Source organism: Cygnus olor, chromosome 21 (assembly GCF_009769625.2).
Source record: "Cygnus olor isolate bCygOlo1 chromosome 21, bCygOlo1.pri.v2, whole genome shotgun sequence".
NCBI classification, from domain to species: domain Eukaryota; kingdom Metazoa; phylum Chordata; class Aves; order Anseriformes; family Anatidae; genus Cygnus; species Cygnus olor.
This window is the reverse complement of record NC_049189.1, coordinates 5,025,786-5,049,401: the sequence shown is the minus strand read 5'-3', so window position 1 is coordinate 5,049,401 and position 23,616 is coordinate 5,025,786. Positions and strand designations below refer to the sequence as shown.

Sequence of the window (23,616 nt, the reverse complement as noted above, 5' to 3'; positions counted from 1 at the left end):
GGGGAGACGCGTTAAAGCTCCTGAGCCACGTCCTAGGAAAAACTGCATCCTCCCCAGGCAGAGCGGAGTGCCCGCGGCGATGTAGCGGTGAGGTGCATGCACGTCCCTCTGTTCAGCACTGGGTCAGTGTCCTTGTCTGGCGCGTGGTGGCACAGGAGACGGAGTCCAGGAGAGCCCCCAGCCCTTCACCCAGTTTGATCGTGTTTGGGATTCCTGCTAAAAATGCCTTTCAGACAAGATCTGGGAATGTGTTGTAATAAAAACAGAGGGTTTTAGGCTGAGGCTGTTCCGTGCGTGCAAGCGCCGTGCCTTGCTGCGACTGGATAGCTCTCCCGCTGCAGGCACTGAGTGATGCTGATTTTGTTCCCATCAGAGGGCTCCTGGAGTCCTGCTTTACGCTTGCTGCCTGCCTGCTGCTTGGCGGGCTGCTTGTGCTGCTGCTTGTGAATCTGGGTTCGGACCACTTGAGGACTGACACTGCTCCAGCCCAGGAGAGCCAGGGAAGGTCTCTGCAGGGCGCTGTGCTTCTTGCACCCAGCTCTCACAGCTCAGGCTGTGTCTGCTTGCAGCCCAGGCTGGAGCAGAGCAGCATTCAGGGGGTCTGGGCACTGGTACGAACCGGGGGAAGTGTCCGTGCAGAAGGTGCCAGCAGTGAGAGCAGCCTGGCTAACTGGTGATAATTCCTAACTGGTGATAATTCACCGAGTCCTTTGGAGCTGTTCACATTGCAACGCTGCACGGAGCGAGGAAAATGCGCCAGCCTTGTCCAGGGAGATGGTCTCTGGGTGTGCTGCGGTCCCCCGCTGATGCACTGAGGGGTCTGTGGTGGATTAAGCCTGAGATTTAATTTCAATTTGTCTTTGGAGAGGAAAGGAACAAAAATAAATATTTCCTGTCCTTTCCCCCTCAACCCCCCCCTCTGTAATGCAAAAGAAAAAGAGAAAGAAAAATAATAAAATCTGCCAGGCGCTCAAAGGTCTAACCAATAAGAGCCCTGTCGGCTGGGGAGCGATCGTTCTGGCTTGGTCAGCCATCCCTAACAAGTTACGGGTTGTATAAACTCCCAGCTTACAGCTGTAAATTTACTCAATTTTGAATACAGCCACAAGCTGGCTCAGCAGGATCTGAAACCGTCTGCTCCAGTGGTCGTGGTATGCTTGAAATTCCCAACTTCGGGAGGCCCCGGCTTCGGCCATGTAACTGTGGAGTGCTGGGTCCTGGACTGCACCACCCATAGCCCTCCTGTCCCTTAAACTGAACGGGGTCTCGTCCACGTAAGCTGCTGTTACTTTATCCTCCCTTAGCTTTTACCTTCCTGCCATGGGTGGATGCCTCTGGATCTCGGTAGCAGCAGGTCCTGCCGTGCCGTCCCGTCCCTCGCCGCGTTACAAGGAGACCCCCTCGCAGCAAGCTGCCCAAAGCTGTCACCGTGCTGCTGCCCCCGGTGCCAGGTGGGCAGGATTCGGTCCCTGCACAGCCTGCGGCCCTCCCTGCAGGGCTGCGCAGCCCGGTGCTGAGGTGGAGGCCGTGGGTGGCTGCGTGAGTGGCTGCGAGAAGCCTGGCTCCGACTTGAGTTGGTTGCCGCAGAAGGGACCGGTCTCCCCGAGCGCCTGTAATGTTGCAACAGCCTTCGGTGCTCCTAGAGAGCTGAACTTTTGGCTTGTCGGTGCTCAGTCCTTGCTGCAAACAGAAATGGGTTATTTGCATTGAAAGGGAATTTAGCCCAAGAATGCAATTGAATTGTGATCGCCTCTGAAATGTTAAGAAATGGGACAATAAACAGCGGAAAGCAGTCTGGGGGCAGAGCGGTATACCTGCCTGATCCTTCCCCCTCCCTTATGCTGCATTTCGTTGTGGCGTGGATGGGGAGATGTTTTGTCTGAGACAAGTCCTTTTGTCTTGGAAGGAGGTGTGGGGTGCTGCCGTGCTGCTCTCGCTGACACCTCCACCTTCAGCAAAACCCCTGTGCTGCTTTCTGCTTGCTGGAAGGCAGGGATGGCTGGAGGGATGGCCAGCCACTGTCCTGCCTGGGCCTCTGTCCCGCTCCCCGAACCAGCTCGTGGCATCTTCACGGCGCAGGCAGCTCACCTGGCTCAGGCTCCCCCAGGTACAGGAACGGAGAGGGAAAGGCTGTGCGGATAACCTGGCTCTGAACACAGCAAGCGCTCACTCCTGAACTCAGCTTCCTGCACAGGAACGAGTACGGGGGGGATGCAAACGAAAGGTTTGAGGCAGGTTTCCTCCCCGTCTTCGTCCTCCTCGTCTTCCTCCTCCCCGCTGCGGAGTGGCGCTGGCTCCCGAAGGGTTAAGGTGACTCATGCCCCTCTCCCCAGCTCGCTGGCAGAAGCTCCATCCCAGCCTCTAATTGGTGCTGTTTGCTCTGCACTTTCTCGCTCTGGTTTTGATGAAAACATTTAACCGGGAGCTTAGTGTGCAGAGGCTCCCAGCTGACAGCCGCCGCGCCGCCTCTCCCGACTTGTCCTTGCTGTGTAAATTCAGCAGCCTGGCTGCGGGGCGCAGGGGAGGATGAGTGTACACAGCCCCTGCCCCCTGGCTCCGCTCCTGGAGCTGCTTCACCTGCCAAGCCCTCGGGGTCCAGCCTCGTCTCTGCTCTAGTTCACCCTCCTCTACCTGCCAGCAGTGGCACGAAGGCAGCGCAGAGCCATGGGGTGGGCGAGGGGCCCTGGCAGGTCCCGTGCCCTGACCTGAGAGCAGGGACTCAGCTAGGTAGGGCTTAGGAGGTCTCCCAGCCCCTCGTCTGCCATCCTGGGGGCTTCTTCCCCGCAGGGCAGGCTCCAGCAGGCCCTGTGCCACGGAGGAGAGGTGAAGCTCTGGGTTCTGTTACACGAGGATGACCTACTCGTTCCTTCCTATGCCGTTAGGGAGCTTGTGCAGGATTTTCCCAACACGATCTTTCGTTCCAGCTGTTTCAAGCAATAAACTGCTTGTCTATAGGCTCTTCGAATGAGCTTCACCCCAAGAAGTCTCGGCCGCTTTTGGTTTTTGCCTTGCAAGTGGCAGAGAAGTTACCAGGCCTTCGTGGAGACAGTCCTGAGAGCGGGCATGTCCGAGCCGCTCAGCTCCTACCTTCCAGAACCCGTAGGCAGAGCAGAGCTGAAACAGCCCCTGGGGGAGATGCCAGTTTATCTGTGTTGCTGCTGGAAAACGCATTCAAATTTCTGCCCAAACAAGAGATTGTGACATGCAAGAAATTCATGTGAGCCCGTTGGGGCTGCCACTGCTCTGATATTTCTTTACGTTTCTTGCCTTATCTCTGGTATCTACCCTATGAACAGCAAAACAAATCCAGATGGGAAAATGTATAAACCAGAAAATCTGGATTCTCCGTTCCTGGAAAAGCATGGTTCCTTGTTCTCAGCCGCCTCCGTGTGTCATGGGGTCTGCCATGAAATGATGCCAGAGCTGTTGAAAGAGGCCAGGGCTGCGCTGAAGGAACGCGGCAGCGATCCATCACCCTGCACAAGCGCAGGTCCAGGAGCGATGGGCAGGGAGATGGCGGGAGCAGGGATTGCCCTGGGGAGGGTTGACCGACGCGGAGATGCTTTTCGTTCAGATCCACCTGGGCACCTCGCTCCCCATGGAGCTGAACCGGCTGTGCCCACCGAAGGAAATTCTCTGCCTCTTCCCTGACCCTGAGCACCGATAGTCGGGAGCCAAACGCACGTGCCTCATTAAGAGCAGCAGGAGCCAGGCCAGGCGCCCGCTCCGCACAACGTACTGCCTGTTATCAGCCCGGAGAAAGGGGAGCGAACAGGTGTAGGATAACAGCGCAACTGAGAGACCAAAGTGCATCATAAAATAAACAAACAGGCAGTGCTCCAGCTCCCCCAGATGCACCATTGAGTTGCAGGGTCTACGGCGTGCTTTTGAACGTGCTCCAAGCAAGTGCCCGCCTGGGTGCCCCGCTTAATTTGCAGCCAGCAAGGGGCTGCTGCTTCCCGGTGGTGGTAGAGCCTGGAAGCCCCCGGCCCCGACGGCCGTGTTTGGGGCTGCGAGGGCAGCAGGAGGGAGGTGGCGTGGGGCAGGGGCCGTGGGGCTGGCTGGTGTCGGGAGAGGAAGCGAAGCAGCCTTGGATGGAGAGCAGGTGACCTTGAAGCCTTCCCGTGTCATAAGTAGGGATCGTAACCGTCTTCTGCTCACCTTCCCAACCTCTCTGGTCTTCAGGGAGGAGCACGCCTAGCCTCTACGTTACAGCCTTCCGTCCAGAAATTTCCTAAGGTGAAGAGATCTGTGCTGGGTTTGATTCCTAACTGCAAGAATCCTATTCACCCCATGTGCCTTGGGGCCGGCGGAGCTCGCAGCGGTGCTGCCAGCGTTTTCATTGCATTTCGCGGAGCAGCAGCTTGGCTTCCTTCACCCCATCAGCAGCCAGCACTTCAGTGTCTTAGCGTGACTCAGCCGCTGGAATTGTGCTTACCCAACAATACCTTTTGTCCTTTGCCCAAAACTCTTGGCCAGGAAAAAGGAGTGGGGGGGGGGAGGAGAAAAGAAAGAAAAGATAAAATTCTGCATTTCGTTGTCCTTTCATCACAGGTGGTGCCAGTTGGTTTTTGCTTTATTTGTACAGGGTGGGGAGTAAAGAAAAAGAAAACAAGGTGGAACTCGGACAAGGCCCAGGAAATGTTTGAGCCTGACAACAAACTTCCTTTTGTTCAGGGGAGCGGGGGGAAGAGAACAGAAAAAAAGGGGCAGAAGACCAGCTGAAACCAACCTCAGCCCTGTGCTCCTGGGCAGCTTTCTTCTTCCTACGTGTTATTGTTTGAGGTTTTTGTTTTGCTCAGGTGTCTTGTGATAGTTCTGTTTGCACTAGGGCCTTTGTGTGCTGCCTTCCAGAAGGTGGATGGATGAAAGGTTTCCTTGCGGACACCTTTGTCCTTGGAAGGGGGGATTTATGATTTAATGTAGGGTTATCTAGCTGACTGATGCAAGACCCTTCCCCTCTATCCATCCTGAAGGATGGAAGAAAGGATGAAGGACCACACCGTTCAGGAGAGGCAGACGAGCAGTTCAGAGGACAGGCACGCAAGTCGTGGTTTGAAAAACAGAAACCAGAAGGGTTTGTTGATGAGAAGAGGAGGACTTTGGAGGCAGCTGTCAGGGATCCTGCCAAGAGGACTCCTGTACCAGCAAGTGGTAGGAAATAGACCCAGTCACAGGAGAACTCTCTGAGCAGCTTGTTGTTGGCCTGAAACCTCTGCTGCATCGCCCACAATGACGTTCTTTCAAAAGAAGAATTGGGAATCGTGGAACAGCTGCCCAAGAGGCACTAGAAATTAGAGTGACCTTGTGCTGTATGGGACAAAATGGATTCTGGCGGGGCTGGGCTCCAGCAGGGGGGTTACAGCCAGCTCACTGGTGCTTACTGCTGGTACCCTGCGGGCCACACGTGGCCCTGTGCAGCCTGGGGCTTGGCTGGGGCCGTTATGAGAGCTCCGTGGGGCACTGAGCCCATGTGTTGTGTGCGTAGGAATAGCGGGGCTGTGAGCAGCCCGGGGTGAAAGGCTGTTGGTTCTCTCCTTGGCCAGGCTGGAAGGGCATTACACTGCTTCATCTCTGCTACCTCACGTGGGCACCACGACGTGCTGCGTCAAAATGAGCGAACGAAGTTGTATCATCAGCAAGGCAGGTGCTGGCCGTGCTCTCCAAAGAGAGGTTACGTGTTTTGAGTCGGTGTGTAAGAGGGGTGTGCGGTCGTAGTGCACGAAAAGGAAGAATGGAGAGAACCAACGTCACTGCGTGCAGCTGGAGCGGTGCTGTCTGATGCTGCACTTCCCTGAGGTCTCTTAGGAAGTCTTGCCCTTCCGATGATGGCCAAAATCACTGACATGCCTTGTATAATAGACGAAGAAAATCCAAATATGCGTTCCCCTGGTACTGGGGGAGTGGATTCCTTGCATTTACCTTGGGTTGCACCCCTGGTGTCCTTCCTTTTCGGCACGGGTTCTCTTGAGTTTCATCAGGCAGTGCTGGGGCTGCTCTCTTCCCGAAGGCGGTGCTGAGCTGGGGGGTCTGAGCCCCCTGGGCTGCGAGACGTGATCCCAGTTAGCAACACCAGCACAGAGTCTGACCTCGGCGAGTCCCAGGCGAAAGCTGGAATACTTGGGCGACAAAATAACGCTCCTGCAGATTTACGCTGGGAGCCACCGCGCTCAGACCGGTCCTCAGCCCGTGCCTTAGTTTTTGTCTCTGCACAATGGAGATAATAAAACTTGTCTGCGCCGCGGCTTGGAGCGGAGAGCTAGGGTCCGGTGCCAGATGAAAGGCAGCTACGCAACACGGGCTGTATTGCTGCTGCTGGTGGATTTGTCTGGAGTTGAGACGTCCAGAGCTGGGCCCAACGGAGGAGGCGAGTGCTGCCGGGGTGCTCGGAGGCGCCGGGGGAGCTGCCCGGGGGTCTCGAGGGAGGAGGAGGCTGGCACCGGGGTGCTGGCAGCAGGAGCGGTGGTGGCGAGCGAGCGGCTTCCCTGCCGCCCATTCCACACGCAGGAATGACTGTGGGGAACGATTTCAAAGCCACCACTATGGAGATTAAGGGGATGAGAATGTAAATCTCAAGTAAAAAGGTAATTGAATGTAATAGCAAACACTGCTCGGTCTATGTTAATTTTAGCTCTTCCCCTGGATACAAGGCGCTGTATTAGTGTTTTATTACCATTTTGTTTGCACTAATAAAATAGTAAAATTTATTTCAAGGAAGTTGAAGGATGGTTTTACAATGCAAATTTGAAGAAATTGGACTTTTCATTTACGCCACTGCTATTTTAAACCCTGAAGGGTGTAAATTAGCCTCCTGTGCCTGGGTGAAATCCACCGCTTCCACAAGCAGGGGGAGGATTTGATGTGGGGGAGAGGAGAACAAAACCAAATCATCTGAATATTTCAGAGAGACAGAGATGTCTGATAGGAGAAAGAAGGGCTGCCTGCCTGGGACCACCGGGAGGATGGGCTGGAGCCAAGTGGGAGAGCTGCTGGGCAAGCCGAGGTCTGCTGGTGAGCCCCTTCAGCTGTTGTGAGCGTCAGGAAGGGGCAGAGCGGGGCACTGTGCCCCATGCTGGCTCCACATCTCCTGCTGATGAAAGAGGCGATGGTGACCAGGGCCCGCGGATGCTCTCAGGGTTCCTAGAAGCACGGAGGCTTTGGGTGGGTTTTGCTTTCCAGCTCCTGGAACCCCGTGCTCACGCTGCCTGTACTTCTTTCCTTCTCCTGCTTTGCTGTCGTCGTCTCGGTGCTGTAGCCCAGCCCATGGGCGGCCGGGCTCTGATTCACGGCTGAGTCACGGCGCTGCCCGCGGAGGTGCCTCCGGTCCCCGAGGCTGCCGGTTCAGTGACCTCCTTCGGGCAGGACTCCCTTGGTGTGAAATGGAAAGGGATGGGCGCATTATCTGGTCCCTTTCACCTCCGTAAAGTTGTTTACCATAGCTGTTCCGATCGCACTGTTTTGCCACTGCTTAGCCTTGATATAAATGATGCTGTAAAGGGCAAAGACACGGAATCGGGGCCGAGGAGCCGTGTGTGGTTCCAAAGGTCCTGCACCGCTTGGCTACGTGCCTTTGGGAGCCGGGCGTCTCCAGGTGTGGAGGCATCCAGCACTTGGCAGCTCGCTTGGACCCTTCCAAGCTCCTGCAATGGATCTGAAAATCTCACAAGGTAATTTTGAGAGCTTCATTCTCCTTGTGCCAGTGAGGGGGCAGAACTGCAGCTGTAATGTCACTTTTTCAAGTGCCAAAGGCCCCGTTCTGGTCCTAGGGAAGGCTTCCAGTTACCATCTTCTGACCTGCACACATAGCTCCATCTTCAAGCAATGCTAGCACCAGGGGAACCATGTTTCTCCTGCATGGGTGAAAGGAAGATTTTTTTCTGGTTCTTGAGTGAAATTATGCGTTTGGTCATTGTCCTGGCACCTTCTGGCTCCACCTCGCAGGATGGGTTGCCTTCCTGGAGCAAGGCTACGCATTGCGTGCCTGCCCTGTACGGTGGTGAGGTCCCGATTTTGGTGTGAAGCCCTCCGAGAGCCCTTTTCCTTCTGGTAACAGACTGATGGGTACCTGAAACACTCCTTGTTCCCCGGCAGCCTCTGTCCACAAGCGTCAGTGACTCTGCTGCCAGCCCGGTCACACTGCTGCGGGCTGCTCCTGCCGTGGTTTGTAATCGCCGAGGCACTCGCTTGGTGCCTGGGCTGCTGGTCTAGCTGCTGCCCCGCATTCCTGGCCAGGTGGTACGGAGGGAGCTGGAGAGGAAAAACCAGCTCCGTCTATCTGATCGTGCAGCCAGGCAGATCTCCCAGCTTTCCTTCGGATCATGAATATCATCAGTTCATTTTAGCCTCAAGAAGCCTTGTCAGGACAGAAACCACTGCACGCAAAGGCGGGACAGAGCTTCGCTGTGCTGGTGTTCGTGGTTCAGAGAGCAGCAAATCCACTGGGAAATTGAGGCCAGGCTCCAGGGCTCGTGTTCTTGCCACTGTGCAACCCCTCCTAGCACTTTAACGAAGCGTCAGATGTTTGTAAACCCTCTTGAAGGCTCAACTTCCAGCACGAAGCTGATAGCCCATGGGTGGCATTAGGCAGCCCTCAAACTCCCTGCCCTTCTTCTTTGGTGGATGAAGCAGAGGCTGAGCCAAGACTGAGGGCGTTACCAAAGAAAGCAAAGACTTATTTTTGGCATTGAAATGGTTTCCTATTCCAGGCAAGTCTGGGGAGCAGCGTGGTTGTGTACCCAAGGATTTAAGCAGTACATTACGCAGAGGGGTTACACTCCGGGTGGATTTCAATCAAAAACTATAATTACATCAAATAGCAAACGGAAATGGAAAAAGAGGATTACTAACTCGACCCTGAACGCTGTTGGCTGCTGAACCTGCTCCATTATTCACACCCCCTCTATTGCCCGAGGTGGGGTGTGTGTAGGCAGTAAGGCCCCCCCTCCTTTTCCCATTTTCTTCATCTGTTTGATGAAGTCAGAGTCCCTGTGTTGGTATCAGTGCTTGGAGGAAGGCTGGAATTTGCATGACTTGGATTTGGGACTTTGCAGGGCAGGTTTGGTCTCCCCGTGCAGCTCTTCCTGGCTCAGGGCAGGAAGAACGGCTTGGCGAAGGCAGTCGTGGGAACCCCCAGGCCCCCGAGCTCTCTCGCTCGCTCTGTTTCGGTGGCAGGCTGCTGCTCTGGGCTCATCGCTGACCATCCTCAAGGAAACCGGAAAGCTCAGGAGTGGAAATGTGGAAGTAGAGAGCTAGGTTAACTGTAAAGCTCTTCTGGAGTTGTTAGAGCTGTCCTGTGGCTGTGTTCAGCCTCTGAACGAGACTGCTTTGCTTGGTGAGACACCTAGCCAGTCATTTAGCGTTTACTGCACACCCACATCCAGAGTTTGGGGCTCCCGGGTTTGCTCTCTGGTCCAAGCTGGCTTCCAGCAGTATTTTGAGATACTGCCAATAGAGACAGATAGTGCTGTACCTGTCACCTGCCTCCCGGTCTTCGCCTGCCTCGTTTCCCTCGTCCTGCTCACCCAGCCCCTCCTTGTAGCTCCCTTCCTTCCTTCCTGGCCTTGGCCGCTGTGCCCCCGCACGCCCGTCTCACACCGGGGGTCGGGAGCATGCGGCTGAGCGCGCTGAGATGGGAATGCTCGCCACACAGGGAGCTTCCCGAGCCTGCTTTCTCAGATGGCTTTCCAGATGCCTAATCGCAGATTTCACAGCCCGGCCCAGCTCCCGTGTGATGGGATCTCTTCTTCCCTGCTCACACTACGGGGCTTTGCTGCTCCGGCAACCTCCTGCACCCTCACCGAGCCTGTAGCCTCCTTTGTACCTATGGCAGGCTCGGCTTGAGGGAAGCAGCGTGGTCCATGGAAGAGAAAGCCTCAAACCTTGCGTTGTGTGGGGAGGCAAGAGGGCCACGCGGGTCTGGGAAGAAGCCCAGGAGGGGACAGCAATGTTTCCGTAGTGGCAAACGTGCACGGTGAGACTTTGCCAGGTTCTGGCTTCTGCATCAAAAACATGTTAAAAGCCATCTCTTGCTGTGCTCGGCCTTGTGCCGGCGTTGTCTTGTGCTGAGGGACGTGGTGGGGACGTGGTCAGAGCCTGGGTGTCCTCGTCACCCAGTCACTGGTGACTGGCACGTTGCATCTACCCTGGGCTGCCTCTCTCGTTTGGCTTAAAACCGGGGGTAGCCTCTAGATTTCCTGCAGCTCTTCCTTTGGACGGTTTTGGGAATGAAGGACCTGACTGCCTTCCCAGGTAAATTGGTGTTGATTCTAGTGCCTCAGCTGTTTCTTGCCTATAGGAGAGGCCCCTGCATTTTGCCCCACACCTTGAAGTAGTTCAGTGGCACCACCAGTTCTCTGCAGGAGATTTTAGACTTTCTTTCTTTAATGTAATTTACGAGCGTCCCTCAGCTGGTGCCTGTAAGGATGAGCTGTCTCTTTGCACAGGAGTGGGAAATTCACTCGGCAGTGGGAATTGTCCCCGTGCCCCAGAGTGTGCTCCCGGCTGTGCCCCGCGGCTGCGCCGCCTTCCCCACCTGCGCTGTGTGGCACCGGCACAGGCCTTGCCTCCTGCTGGAGCTGCTGGGAGGAGAGGTGCTTTGTGAGTGTGAGATAAGACTCCTTTCACAGGGACAGATGTTTGATTTCATAACACAATACAGCGAGCTGTAAAAAGAAAAAAAAACAACTATCCAAATGTAGGTTTCATTGAAAATCATTTTATTTTGTATATTAAGGAAACACAGCCTTGGTTAGAAACTGAAATCCCCGTTAGCAGGTGGGGGAAGAAATAATGTTAGTGATTCGAATGAATTCTCCTTTTTACACAAACAGGGAAAATATTCTCAAAGACAAAAACGTGACCAGGAAAGTTTTCCATTGGGCATTTTGCTTACTTTCATTTTTAAATTATTTCATTCTCTCTCTGCAGTATCTAGAGTCAGATGTAATGGCTTAGGGGCTAGTCACACCAAAAAGTCACGCTGGTTATGTTACTGTCGAAAAGAGGTACAATGGGGAAAAACTTGGTGAGAAATAAATTACATCAAATATTTTAAAGCTCATCTTAATTTCATTTGGTTCTGTTGCACACTTTAGAAAATACAGAAATGCAAGCATCAGGAAAAAATGTGTAACAGATGCAGGAAGAGCTGTCCTACTTCATACCATGTTGAATTTACCTCTCCTCTCTGCTGCTCCGAGTCCTTTCCTGCAGACGTGGATGAGCTGGAGCCAGGGGATCTGCTCGTGTGCCTGTGTCTCTTCTAGTCCTGGGCCTCAGTGGTTTCCATGTCCAACTGTGACCCATCTTCTGTTTCCTTTTTTCCTTTCCTAACATTATTTTGGAAATGACAACCCCTTCCTTTCTCATGTCCTTCTGTAAACTACAGTTACCTTTCATCGAATGATACCATCTCACCATACATGAAATAAAAGGTTTGATTTTAAAGGGATATCATTTGCAGGCGTGGAAAAATATAAGCGGAAGGTGAAGTTAAAAAAGAGGAGCAGAGCATGGAGGTCAAGGCACCCATTTTGGAGAGGTGCCTGACCCTTGCAGCTCCAGCTGAAGCCTTCCAAAGCTGCAGGTGCTTAGAAATTTGGAAGAGCTGGGTCTGTACTTTTTTTGCCAAAGTGAAATATGCACATGCATGAACATTTCTAGTTGCCATAAGGCTCTTCCTGCGTGCGCCAGCTCAGACGTTATGGCACCGAAGGTCCCGCTGCTTTCCAGGGGCCAGCTGGGAGAGAGGCACCGCGTCGCGGGGAGGAGGGAGCCGCGAGCCTGCGGCCCCCTGAGAGCAGGAGTGCTGGCAGGAGGCATCTCACCTCGGGGAAGTGATCTTCATGGGTTACTAGTTTTATCAGCACTACATCCTTTTTCTACTGAGAGAAGGGAGAGGGGAGAGAAATTCCATCCGGCTCTGCTGATTCAGTGGAGTAAAGAGGTGGAATTCATTAGGAAAAAATTGTTTACGGCACAGCTTTAGTCAGAGGTGCTTCCATTTTAACATTCTGCATTTTTATGATGGATTGTTTAAAAGACAAAGCAAGCACTAGGGGCTTCTTGGTGTTTTTGTTTTTATTTTTTCATTAAAGTTTAATTGCATGACTTGTTATGTGATGTAACTTCTGGAAATGCCTGTTGTAGTTGCTTGCAAAATGATTTTTGATTTGTTATGTTTGAATCTTAGGTGCAGGAGCGTTAAACCTCAGAGAGGTATTCAGACATGCATATAGAGAGGGAACATAGATATATATATATAGGATAGGTCCTGGTTAATGAAAGAAAAGAACTGAAACTGCTGTGAGTGAAGAATCTCCTTTATTCAAAAGCTCTTCTGCTACATCACTAGGACAGAGACTAAGGGCCCTAAAATTAGTATAACTATAATTTATATCCACCTTAAGGACACTCTGCCTCCTGATCAGTAATGGAGCCTTAAATATAAATGGATCCTCATCTTGCAAACACTCAAATATTTTCTTTACTCACATGAGGAGTCAAAGGACGGGTTTGTATAAGGAAAGTGGGACATTTGCATAAGTACTCACAGCATCAAACAACTGGGAATTTGTACTGCTTAAACAACAACAATCACATTAAAATCATACCGCTTTAATAGTTTAGAAAAAAATATAATGAAAACGTTGAAGCTGTAATAGATGTTGCTGTTTGTAGTGGTATCGATTTCATAATTTGAGTTGTCTTAATCTTGGGTGGGTGAAGATTAAGAATCTCCATGTAGAGGTGCGTGTGCGCAATAAGCGGGTAACGTCTTAAGCAGCCTTACTTTGCCTGGAGATGATGATTTGAGGGCTGAACGTTTCCTCCATAAACCCTACGTTCTGGAAAACAAAAGGGGATCTTTATAAATAAAAATCTTGAAAGGAAAACATCCATTAAACAGTGAGCTGGCGGAGAAAGTGCTTACTTTAAACAAGTTTTCCAAACTTCATTTGCAGTGTAAACACGACAGCAGAGACCTCCGAGTGCACAAGTGACACTGACTTTTCCCTACTGTCCAGCGCATAAATGCCCAAATTAAATCCGGAGCATATATGCTGAGAAAAGGGAGAAGGTAGAAGACGTCTTTGTATTATATAATCTGAAGGCTTTTACATGCAAAACATTTAATAATATTTTATTATTAAATAAATAATTTAATAGTTAATAATAGTTGAAATAACTATTTTAAAATAGTTAAGAGGTTGCTGGGCTTTAAACCAGTGCAAGTTTTTATGAGTTAACTTCTCATCCTCATCTTTAAAAATCCACGTCTCTGAAATACTCGAGTAAGAAAACTAAAATATAAGGAAATTCACTCTGTAGAGCATTTGTGAATTAAGGTCAACATGTTCGTAAAATGATGATAAAAAATTAGCAGTGGTCACCTTCAGCTGTGGTTCATTTGAAAGACAGCTGAGCCTCATCAAAATAAAAAGCAATTCCCTCAGAGCAGGGAAAAGGAGTTGCAGTTAACGCTTTACCAGCAGACGGTGGGGCTGCTTTTACCTGGAAGAAGTGCCGTGTTTAGGGATTTCTTGCTTCCCATTTGGTTTATGCTCAACAATGAGGACTGGTTTTCACAGGAGTGATGTGATGCACACGTTTGTGTGCATCTGCACCCAAAATGTGTCTTTGCTTCTTGGTGCAGGTAAGTACAGGTTTCTGGAAGGGCGCAAGCTTCTTTCCTCTTACCATCCCTGTGAAATTTGTGCCTCTACTTTTATTTTTTTCTGGGAATTTTTTTTTTTTTTTACTTTGTTACTCTATGTAATTTGCATGTTTGTATGGTCTGTAAGTAGCTTGTTCTGGACTGGAGTTCCCGTTGCAGCCCATGTGCTAGAGCAGGTAGGTCTAGAAGGGGGCAGTTTTGTCCCGGGGTGTCTGAGCCTGTGGGCGCTTGTTGGCAGAGGTGGGAGACGAGACTGTCTTCCCTTTCAGGATGACATAGAACATCTTGGTCCTTGCTGCCTGTGGCTCTAGCAAGTCTTTCTCTGAACTAGATAGGAACCGAAGCCTGGTCCTGGACTGATGCCTGCTGAGCAGCTTCCCTTTTGTAGGCTGTCATCTGCAAAAAATAAATATATAAAATGGAGTGGAGGGGGACACAACAAAACAAGCTAGAGAAACAGTCTTTAAGTGTGAATAGTAATCTCCCCTTAGACTGAGAATTTTATTTAGCAAAGAAGGGGGTAACCTAGTGGTTAGAGCCCAGGCAGAAATCTTATCTCCTAGCTCTGGCTAAATGGCTCCTTGAGTTTGGTCAGGTTACTTTAACTCCTTCTTTTCCCCACTTCACTGGGAGGTGAAGGGTTCCCCCGTGGCGTGGCGTGCCATAAAGCTGGAATTCTGACTGCTGGGGCAGCAGCTATGTCTGCAGGCATGGTGATTTCACATCAGAAATCTCCGAGTTCCCATGCACTTACTCTTTTTTTTTTTTCCAGTGAAATAATTCTGGCTTTTAAAACTAGCAAAAGCAATTAGTTCACTCTGGGGACCAATAGGTGGAAACGTCATTTTAAAAAATGGATTTGGTTGTGGGGATCTCTGAGGCTTTATGTTGGGCTGGAATATTCCTGCTGCAAGCGATGTCTGCAGGCACGGGGTGTGCTCTGAGGAAGCCGGGGTTGTTCAGCATCGTGCTGGTGGTCGCGCAGCGCCTCGCTCCTGCATGGGCGTCCGCAGGAGCTGGACCCGTACCGCGCAATTGTACCGAGGAACTAGAATACTGCGTGTGCACTTCTAAAATTGGCTGGGTTAATAAAACGTGCTGATTGCTCCCCGAGGATATCAAGGCACTGGATGATATTAGTAAGGGTCACCAGTTCAAATCTGGGGCAAGTTGGAGACTGCGCCAGGCGCAGTGCGTCCCCGCGTGCTTTCCTCACGGGCGGGTGACCGGATCGGCGCGGGGACTGCTGTGTTGGCAGCTGGGGACAGCAGGAGGGTGGCTGAGGACGGCTGCGCTGTGCTGCCACCGAGCTTCAGGGACCGCAGTGCTGTCCCCAGTCCTGCCGTGGGGTTGGAGTCCCCTCCCCCGTATGATGTTAAAGCACGGGGCTGCTCACCCGTGTCCTGTGGGTTCACAGTCCGTCAGGCATCTTGCAAATTCGGTCACATTATTTACGTATTGGAAGCAACAGTTAATTTGAATATCGTGTTGTATGTTTTTAAACAAAGACGGTTTATTCCTAAGCTTCCAAGAGAAAGGGAAGGTGGAAATGCTTGGCTCTTGCTGGCCACTGGTTCTGGGTATTCAAGCTGCCAGTCTGTATCTTTCACAAGGAGTGGGAACGTTTTCTGGCTTCCCTGGGGAGGCAGTGTCACCAGTAAACCTGCCTGGCGTCACTAAATCGGTTTGGTAGAGGAAAGGCAACGGTCTGGAGCGGTGTGATCGTCCCAGCTCCCCGCCTGCCCCCCTGGACGAGCGGAGCCTTCCTGGCCTTCAGCCTGTGCCTGGCGGCTGAGCGCTGCTGGGGGCTCGTGCGGCTGCCGGTGCTCTGTGCGCAGAGAACCGGCGGCTTCTGGCTGCGCTCCCTGCAGCATCCTGCCCTCCGAGACACACGGGAAGCTGCACGACGTGACGTGCTGAGCGGGAGGGCAGCTCCTGGTCAGGCACTTGTAATTTTGCTGCCTTAGCTGCTGTTATAAATTCCTCACTCTGGCCTTTCGCTTCTGATATTTTTCCTTCGGTCAAGTCCAAGACGGTTTTGTTACCTCCGGCTCCCTGCGGACGCGGCAGCTTCAGGCAGTGAATTACGCTCCAGCCTTTGGAGGGAGGACAGGGCCGCTGCTGGGAATCTGCGGTGCAGAGGTGTTACGGGAACAGAACGGGGCTTTCGCCTTCGTTTCAGCACTGCCTGCGTCCGTGTCCAAGTACAGGAAAAACAAACCTGCTGGTTGTGTGTCGGGGGAATAGATGGAGGTGCTGTGGGATTTATAACGTGGAATGAAAACCCCATAGCAGCGCGGGGAGGCTGGCACCGGGGCGTGAACCGGAGAGCCCACAAGTACTCCTTTGGTCTTTGCTCAGTGGCAGGAGCCCTACAGAGCAGGTGCCTCTCTTACCCCATAAGCGACCGCCCTCCTGATGATGGCGATGGGTCCGCCGGGAGAAGAGGAGCGCAGAGCCCAACTTGCCTGAGAGGCAGTGCTGAGGATTAGGGAATTCCTGTGAAGGGCAGAAAAAACTCTCAGATCCTGCGATGTGATCATCCCGTTCCTCCCAGGGTACGGCAGAGGGCCGGAGGTTTTCAGAGCTGAGAAGCTGAGGGATGCTGGCGAGGTTCCCCGAGGCGGCTGGGTTGGGGCCCTTCACACACTCCCTCCCCTACGCACGTGCACCTTTCCTCCACAGATCTGGCTGCTTGCAGTCGGAGGGGAGGGCGCGAGCTTCTCCCAGGGGTGCCCCCGTCAGCCACCACAGTCAGGCAACGTGAGGAACCCGGCCAGCGAGCAGGCGGGCGCGCGCAGGAGCAATGCTGGGAGCCAAGGCTAGTCCTGCTGATGTGGCCCTTTCTCCTGCAGCGGATCATAAAATATGGCTCAAATTTTCATTACGGCCTCTATTGATTATCTTTTGGGACAGATGAATTATAGGGAACATTAAATTAAAAAAAAAAAAAAAGGAAATATTTGAATGAGTTTGGGAGGTCGATGCCAGAAAGGCTGACGCACCAAGCCTTACCGGCACTCGCCCACGTCGTGGCCCTGCCGGGGTCCCCCCATGGCTCTGTGGGCTCTGCTGGGACCGTGCTCGGGGACAGCCAGGCCCTGGTGGCTGGGGACAGCCCGGCCTCGGTGGCCAGAGCCTGCCTGTGCTGTGGCTGAGAGGCAGCTGGGGAGCTGCCAGGGCAAGCCTCGGGTGGCACTGGTGGGATCTGGCTGGCAGCCCCTGGGAAACCGGGGGGCTGCGAATGGGAGAAGGCCAGCTCACTGCATCTGGAGACAAATTCAGGTGTAAATGCGTGCAGAGACGGGCTCCCGAAACTTGCCCTCTTTCCCTGAACCAAGAGAGACGTCGGTGCCCGCGTAACAGACCCCTGCCCGTGCCAGCCTCCCCGGCGTGCTGCTGTGTGCGCTCCTGTGTGCTCTGGTGCTGCTGGCACCTGCTGAGCTGCCGCGGTGCTGGGGGAGTTGGGCGCGAGCGGGGCTGCGTGGTGAAGCCATTTTGTGTCAGATGCGTATCGGGTGCCTCCGTCCACAGATGGCTCTCTGGGATGGCTTTAGAGCGCCGGGATCGAATCATCCCCGTCATGCATCTGAGTGAAGTCAGAGCAGAGCAAGGGAGGTCTGGCTTCTCGCTAGCTCTGCTCAGCGCTGATTTTTGAGCCCGATTCTGGAAGTTTGTTCCTGTGGGCTCTCTCAGAGCCAGGTCAGCTTTTCCAGGTCGCGCCGTGTGCTGCATGATGCTCTGTGCTGCTCTGCAGGAGCTGGCCTGGCAGGGCTGCACCCTCTGCTTCTCTGCATCCCACCAGGGAGGCTGCAGTCCCATAACCCGAGGTGCCTTTAAATCCTCAGCATGCTTTCTGCAGCAGAAAGTGGGCAGTAAATTGATGTCGCCCCTTCCTGCGGTAGCAGGAGCGTCCTGGAGCAGACACTCAAATGAGCCGGGTGGCGTTAAACACCCTTCTGTGCTCCGTGTTCCTGGGATGGCTGCTGCCAGCCCGGCAGCCAGTGCTTCCCAAAAATTCAGGTTCCTTTTCGAAAACTGAGAAGAGCGCAGCCGGGGTCCCTCTTGGCCACCCACGTGCTCAAGGCAAAATCCCCCTGGGCAGACGCCTGCAGCCAGACCCAGGGTCCTGCGGCTCGGAGAGGCACACGCCAGCCCCACACCCTGCTGCTGGTGCTGGGTGCCTTTCATTTGCACACAGGTGGCTCCGCTCCTCTGCTCGTGTGGCCATCCGGCTGGGTTTTTGGAGTGTGCCAGTCTGTGTGTGTGCTGCTGGGGCAGGACTGCCTCGCCCGTGCCACCAGCATGGAGGAGTGCGAGCGAAGCACCTCGTGCATTCGCTGGGTGCTTTGTGGTCTTTGGAGCAAGGACGGCGTCGGTGGAGCGCGAGCCTTCAGCCTTGCTTCTGGGGGCTCGGGGCAGGTGGCAGGGGCCGACGTTGTGAGCGCTCAGCGCACGCTTGCAGGGACGCGTTTCGCTTCCTCGCAGGTCCCTGCGGATTTCACAAGCCATCCGCAGAGCGTTGGCTTCACCTGGGCAAATGCAAAGAGGTGGTGGTTTCCATGGCTGCCCGGCCTGGCTCTGGCGGCACACCCTTTTTGTGTAAGCTGGCTCCCTGGAGTCGATTGTGTTTTGGCAAACAGCTTCGTAAACTCCTCCAACAATTAAACTGAAAAGGAGAAGAAAAATAAAACAAAGCACCACAACAACAAAAAAGCGGCAAAACCCATGCGTTACGGAGTGAGACGGGCAAACAGGTCAGAGCAACTCCCCCCAGCAGCTCAGTCCTCGTGCCCGGGGCTGCCCCGAGCCCCCGGTGCCGGCGGGAGGCAGCCCCGGCCGCTCGCTGGACTTGGTTTTGGGAGGTGCCTGCGCTGCTCCAACCCACCGAGCTGCAGCGAGCTCACAAACACGAAGGAAAAGGTCATGTTATTAGCTCTTCTTTTTTTTCAAAGCTGCAAACATCTCCCTCTCTGGGAGGGGAGGCTGCACAGATGCCAGCTCTGATTAATTTAAATATTTACCAATCCCATTTTTTTAATTGTGTATGTTTGCGCTCTGTTTGTGTCCCATAAAATACCTGGTGTTTTGGGCGTACCCAGTTTGCAGGGTGCATGAGATCACACTGAAAAAATGCAGTGAAAAACATTTTCATGCCACGACACATCAAATAGGATTTTGAATTAAGATGAAGATTTTTTTTTTCCCCTTTATCTCTGAAGTTTGGGTGAAAGGGTTTTTCTTTTTTTAATTTATATTGAACTAAAGAGAAATCACCCCGCAAATTCCTGTAAGAGTTACTTCTGCCTCGTCGGGTCGGGCAGCGAAGGTGATGTCCGTGGTGGTGGGCAGGTGAACCGAGAGCAACGAGTGACCGTGGCGTGGGCACGGGGGCTTGTGGCCGTGTGCGCCCCGGAGCTGAGCTCGCTGCGGGAGCTGCTTGGGGCAGAGGCTCCTCGCGGCTTGTTGGCCTGGGATTTTGTGTGCTTTTGGCCATGGAGCCTCGCAGTGCTGTGGGAGGGAAGTCTTGTTTGCGGGTTCGAGCAATGAAAGCGCTGCCGATGTTCACTCCACCTCCTGGTAATTGCTTTCCATGCCCATTGGGTCAGTCCGATCCCAGCTGCGGCTGGGGAGGCACGGAGCTGCTCCTTGGGAAAACGGAGCGTCCCCAAAGGGAGGGTGGCATCGCTGGGACCTCGATCGTGCCGCCCCTCTGTGCTCTGTGACCTGCTGGCCCAAAGCTTGAGTCCTGGGCAGGGACTTTCCATTTCACTGTGCCTAAAGCTGGAGCTGGACTCAGTGAGAGTCCCGTCCAGGATATGCTGTGGTTCTGCGGAGGGCCGCAGCTCGAACCTCCTGCTCTGCGCTGGGGAAGGGAAAAGAAGAGGGGAGAGGTCAGGGTGGGTGTCGGGGGGCAGCAGTTGTCCTTGCCCGGGCCATTAGCCAGGCTCTGAAATTGGACCTGTTACTTTTGAGGAATGTAGGGCAGCGGAGGAGAGATGTCATGGATGTGCACGGGGCTCTTGCCTCAGCGTCCTAGGAAAATGCCAGAGCGTGGGATGGCGAGGAGCAGTAATTACCCCACAGCTTCAGCTCCACCACTGCACTCTTTGATCACTTATTACTTTTCTATTCCTTCTGCTTCTTGCTGTAATTGTTACAAAATCTCCCTGCTTTGGGAGGGGTCCAGGACTCCAGGGCCCAATTGCATCTGCCCTGATTCAGAAAGTGGGTCATGCCGCTTGGTCTGGGAAGAAGATACTCATCTTGCTTAGCATGATATTTATTAGGAGATAGGGAAGGGAATGCAACCACGCTGTTGCCTAGAAAATTGCTCTGGGGGGATAGCGAAGGACTTGTGAGGGCAGAGCACGGAAAGTTCTTGCACACCCGGTGCCTGCTGAAGCCGTGCCATGTTCCCGGCTCGCCCGCTTCCCTGGCAGTGAGGCGTGCTGCGGGCGGGTGGGAAGCGGGGACGAGGAGGGGACCTGTAGCCATCCTCACCAGCTCTGATGGGCTCTTCACCTTCCTTGGAGCGAAGGCTGGTGGGAGCATGAGGAAGGCACGGCCAGGTTTGGTTTGTGCACGAGGATGTGCTGCTCCTGGAGCTGCAAGTGAAGCCCTGACCTGGCTGGGTTTGGACGAGCGAGCAGCTCTGCTCCTGGCCCCCAAAACACGCAGCGAGCCCAGGTGCTGGGTGTGTTGGGTGACACGGTCAGAGCAAGGAGAAAGCCTGCATCCGAAGCCTAGAGCGATCTGCTCTGGTCTCTATCTCTCTCATTAAAGAAAAGAGAAGGGAGCCCGGTAGCAGCAGCGGAGGGTGACCCACCCAGCCTTGCTGCAGCAGGGTCTCCCGTAGGGACGCTGCCCCAGACCGCCCTGCTCGTGGGGGGTAGCAGAGCGCAGCCGATCCTGCCAGGCTGGCTGGGCCTGTGCTGCTGCTTGCTGTGAAATCACCCTCGGGATTATCCAAGGGAAGAACTGGCAGCTGCAGTAAGTTGGAGGGCTGGATCCCCGACTCGTTTAAATTGGCATGACTTCACTGAAGCCAACGCAACTGCGCCGATTTTACTCCGGGTGAGGATCTGGCCCAGAACCTTCTGAAAGATGAAGAGGGCACAGCAGAGGTTTGATGGAGCCCAGTTACAGGCGTGGGGGCTTCTGAGTTGTCCTGGCAGGGGTGGCCACCGGGCCGTTCCCTTCTGCCCTCGGCGGCTTAACGGGGCTCCAAATTCTTGTGGTCATGGGGAAAGCCAACGTGCGGCTCCCTGGGGAGGGAGGGGATGTGTGCTGCCCAGACTGGGGCTGTCTTCAGCCTTACCCCGTTGCCACCACGAGTTTTAATTTCTCCTAGGATGGAAGGAGAGTCTCCACTTCAGCCAAGTGTCCGCGTAGCAGATGCCTGCTCCGTTGGGCAGCCTTGAGCACGTGCGGCCAGAAATTGTGGGTTCCCGGCGTGGCACACCAGTGTTGTTTTCCCAGCTCCTCACCTCGTTCTCGGGGCATTATGGGGTGTGTAAGGAGGTACATCCCGCTGTGTTTGTAGAGGTTGTTTGCTGCAGCAGCGGGCTCCGTGCGGGGATGTGCAGAATTCCCTCCAGCCCCCGGCGCGCACTCACATCCGGGGTGGATCTGGACGGTGCTTTGGCAACTCCCGGTGCAGCAGCACAGGGCCGGAAGTGAAGAAGGGATAAAATATCCAGCTGAAACTGCTGTAGGATGTAATTACCTGAGCTGGAAGGGGGCCAGGACAGCAGGTATCGTGCATCATCTGCCGGTGGTATCAGAAGCGGCCGGCGTCGCGGGAGCGGTGGTCAGGACGGAGGAGTGACGTGGTTGGAGCGAGGGACGGCACCGCTCCCGCGGGGCTGCCTCCGCGGGCATGCAGCGTAACGGCTTTTGAAGTCACTTGGTGTTTGTTTCCATGGCTGTTCCGTGCACGTACCATGGTACCCACGAAATGCTCTTGGGGAACGGCAGTCCATGGATGGATGGCCCTGTCCTGACGCTCGTTCGAATGCTCCTACTTTTCCATTTAAATTACGAGAGGAAAAAAAAAAAAACTTAAGGAAAAAAATACAAAAAAAAAACCAACAACAAAGGAAATTGACTTCCCAAAAATTGCACTAAGCTAACATTTGAGGCCTGGCACAAATCCATCTCAGCCAGGAAACTCTGAATTAACCAGTGCGTTCCCACGCGGCCGGGAGTGCGCGCACGGGCCAGAGCTTTGCACGGCAGGGGCTTGGGGCTGAGAGCCCCCGACCCGCCTGGGGCACGCAGCAGAAGCTGTTCTCGTGCTCCTCCAGCCACGCCGACCGCGTCCTCTCGGTGCATGGCAGCCGATGCCGGCACCTGACCAGGGCGCGTTGCACCAGGACTTTCCCCGTGGGCTCCGCGTTGGTGCAGCAGAGACAGGGCAATGCAGCAGGCACCTGCGAGCTGCTGCTGAGGCCGCTGGAGAACTTCCACCCAGGCTGCAAGCGAGGACGAGGTTGACAATTCTTCATCTCCAACTTGCACGTGACGCAGTGAGGCATAAATCACCGTGACTGACTGACGCCGTCGGTTCGGGTCGGGTTAGAGGGGAAGGCAGGGAAGCGCCGGCCAGGCCGGGGGCAGCGCTGGGGCTGGGCGAGCCCCGGCCCCGCGGGTCACGGGAAGAGGTCGGAGCAGAAATAGCGCCCGGTGCGGCGGGTCAGAGGTGGCCGGAGCTGGCAGGGCTGCGGGAGGCTTGCAAAACACCTGCTGTGTGCTCCTCGCCTCGGGCCGATGCTGTCGGTCCCGCGTGTCTGCGAGGGCTCGTTTCGCTCTCCGGTTTGGGAGGGGAAAGGGCTGGGCCCTGGGCACGCTGCGTGGGGAGCTGCGGGCACGGTGGGGCTGCCGGCCCCTTCTGCCGTGGATCTTCACGGCTTTGGGGTGCTGCAGGCAGAGGGCTTCGTGTCGGAGCTGTGATAGCATCTGATTTCAGACGCTGGGGGAGGTAGGGATGTGTTAAGGCTGAAAATATTTACAGGTTTTGAAGTTGAAACGCAAACAGGAAAAGCCCTTTAAAAAGTGAGTGTAGTGGATATTCAAAACAGGGATTGCCATGGAAACGCCACAATATTTGCTTAAATTGACACAAAGGTTGCTGGTTGCAGGGTTCTGACTTCTTTGGCTCCATTTTCTTTGGCCCGACACCTATCATAAATTGATCTCAACAACCCTCTTTTGTTTTGCTTCTTTTATTTTTGTCTGATGGAAGCTTAAAAAAAAAACAACACACCACCACCACCAAAACCCTCCAGTGTAGAGATCCCACTTCCCAGAAGAGTCTGAAGCTTCCGAGCTTCTGTCAAATGTTGGAGCTGGGACATGGTTTAATTTTGTAAGTAAGGTAAAAGTTCTTGTTCTCTTAATCTCTGTATTTATCCATTTCCTCCAATGCAGGAAATGGAAGGGAATTGTCTTAACTGTCTAGGGAGCATGGGGAGAAGGGTGAAACCTGTTGCAGAGGTGGGAGCGTACGTCTGAGGAGAGCACGAAGAGGGAAGCGGGACTTGTGCGGGCCAGCTCGTGGACCGAAATTTGTGAGATTTAGTTCTGGTTCCCAAATCTGCCTCGCGTTTGCCAAGCGACCTTTGACAAGTCACTTAATTACCGTGTGCCTCGCTAAACTGGAAATAAGGACTCCTCCTTTGCCTGGTGCGGTTGTTTGTAATGTGTTTGGGGGGCACGTGAGGCTGATGGCAGAGCTCTCTCCTACCTGTGGCTGTGACACGAAGGCGGTCCCCCCACGAAGGAGGGGGGCATGTTCCACCTCCATGTCCCACGGGGAATTTACTCATGTTCCCCGGCCGGCGCGGGGGGAAGCTGCTCAGTAAGTGGCTTAGCGCTGCTGCTGCTGCCACTGCTCGACCTGGATTTCTGTCTGGGGAAAGTCGGAGCCTGCGGCCCAC

General features: G+C 54.0%; 1 protein-coding gene across 4 annotated transcripts in view; it reads left to right on the top strand.

Annotated features, from left to right (window-relative positions):
• Positions 1-23,616, top strand: part of CASZ1 (castor zinc finger 1) — a 183,646-nt gene that overhangs the window by 8,530 nt on the left and 151,500 nt on the right. Inside the window, exon 1 of one of the 4 annotated variants that reach the window (XM_040533268.1) lies at positions 13,516-13,654. The exons of 1 other annotated variant lie outside the window; for it this stretch is intronic. The gene's annotated coding sequence lies outside the window, so the exon portion shown is untranslated. 2 more of the 4 variants (XM_040533270.1, XM_040533269.1) reach the window with 2 other exon arrangements.